This window comes from Sardina pilchardus, chromosome 7 (genome assembly GCF_963854185.1).
Source record: "Sardina pilchardus chromosome 7, fSarPil1.1, whole genome shotgun sequence".
Lineage (NCBI taxonomy): Eukaryota > Metazoa > Chordata > Actinopteri > Clupeiformes > Clupeidae > Sardina > Sardina pilchardus.
This window is the reverse complement of record NC_085000.1, coordinates 3,608,204-3,610,703: the sequence shown is the minus strand read 5'-3', so window position 1 is coordinate 3,610,703 and position 2,500 is coordinate 3,608,204.

Sequence of the window (2,500 nt, the reverse complement as noted above, 5' to 3'; positions counted from 1 at the left end):
TATAAACTGGTAAATCGGTAAACCTCCACACAATGACCTAGACTTTACTCTGGTTTATCTAAAAATGTAAAAAGTCCTCTTAATGTTATTGAGAAACCTGACCCACGCACCTGTGTAATGTCAGTTAAAGCCACTGTGCATTTGGGAAATCAATGGACACTCGATAAAAAGATGGCTACGTGTTGGGGATCAATACAAAGAATTGTGTTCATGGTTTGGTGTGTGCGTCTATGTGAAGGGACGCCATCACAAACGACAAGACTGAACGGTAATGTGATGGGGTACAGAGAATTGCAATGATGTGTGCGAGTGTTTATTTATGTCTGACTGTGCTACTTTGCATACCACGCAGACATAGAGGTCTAGGGCCCTCATATTTTTCTTACACTGACTATGGATATGACTGGACGAAAAATAAATAAAAAATAAAAAATAAGACGAAAGGAAGGTGAAGGGCTACACACATGAGATGTGACTGTACATGAGTTAAATGTCTTAAAGGAGGAGTACAGGAGTATGCTTACTGCAAACAACCGCTCCAACAACACGGCGTCACTCTAACAAATAGCTCTAACGGGCCCCTCCATCGACGTGGGCTCTTCTCTCATGCTGTCTAGGTGTAGGAGTGCATCTAGTTAATATATTGTTGTGCCATGGCACCTCATTAAGAGGGCTACCGCGAAGATCTGTCACTCACAGCATGTGCCACCAATTGCCGCAGACGCTGTAAATCAAGTGGGCCTCTACTTGTGGATTAATGAGAGCGTCATTAAGGTTCTTCAGGTAACATGATTATGCATTTGGCTCACCAAAATGTCCACCAACACACAAACAAAAGAGTCCTTCTAATTAGTCATACAGCCTGGCTGATGACAGGTAATTTGCCACATATTTTGGGGATGTGGGCCTTTCTGCCGGAGTGTAACCAAATTGCACCACTTCAACCAGAAATCCCCTATTCGGCAATTACAATGGTATAAGTGGCTTTAATTGCAGGCCTCTTGAAATCCATAACACAGACTTAACAAAGCAAAGAGGCTGATCCGCATCTCAATCCAAGTGGAAGTGCAGTAGCTTATGCACCTGTGATGTTGCCTCAATAATTTATGATATGACTCAATCATAACGCTGTCTGCCAAAAGGACATAGAGTGAAATGTGGTCCTGAAAAATATATTTCACTATTTTTCTTGTACTAATTGGTTGAATGAAACTTTAAAGTCTCATGAATCAACCAAGCAAAGGTTCCATTCAAAGAACAGAGTCTGGCCATTACCACACTGGAGCAGCAGATCAAACTTATTCAGAACTTCATGTCTCCTTCTTGTCTTTGAAGAATACCAATAGACCTATGGTCCAGGTCAGCAACACCACAGTTACTGTAGCTATTGCAAAATTGGACATAGGCCTGTCACTATTACCTATGATGATGCATGGGAAATTAGGGTGACGGAAATGTGTGAACAGAAATGTAAAAGCCAAGAGTCATTGATACCCTTGATAATTAGATTTCACTGAAAAAAATACCTTCTTTTTTATCATATAGCCTATAGGAAAATGCAGCCATTACAAAATCAAGTCGTTCATAAATGAATGTCTAACCTAGCAGTAAGGTCTTTGCATGTGCCAAGAGACAGTAACTTCACGTTCTACATTATCTATTAAATGAGAGATGTTTTTTACAACTGTTTCACATGCAGAATAACTAGCTATGTATTTGCCTATAGGCAAAGGTGGCCCCATAGACATCTGTCACTGCATATGGTATAAGCTACCACTCAGTTTTGCGTTATGTGTACATTTCTTATGTCTATGATGGCGTGAACAAACATGTGATGGTTAATTGATAGAGGACTGATATCATCGGTATATCATCCAGCCCTTCGTTCATTTCCGTTCATAACAGTAACGAAATACGCATAACAAGGCTATGTAATGGACAATGGCCCTGTACCGGCAGGTGCAGTCAATGATGCGAATGTTTGCAAAAACAAATGTCCAAGAAACGTTTACACTACACAATTCCTAATGGCAGATATCCTACTTCTGATATAAAGTGCTTCTGATGTTAATGGAGACGCAGAAACCATTATCTGTAACTATGCGTAAGCTTGTCAGCATTCTCGAAGAAGTGTGAATAACCGTAGTGAGTCTAGAGTAGACTATAGCCTACTTCAGGGTCTGGATGCAATATCGCCAAAGAAAACTACCCGAAAGATTTCTGAAGTTTCCAAATACGAATACACACGGACCGAGATTTCTCGATCTTTAAAGATGCACCAACAATTAACCCTTCTATTGTGTTAGAAAGCTGTTTACACCTGTGGTGTTAGCGGGTCCATTTGGACCCATGATTTTAAAATGCTTGCAAATGCTTAAAATCACCAGTTTTCTTCAAATTTAGTTTTTCAGCTAATTGCTGGCTTAGAATGTATTCATATAAATGGAATCAGTGTGTGAATTGTTTTTAGTTGGCTCCACAGACACATTATTTTAAAATA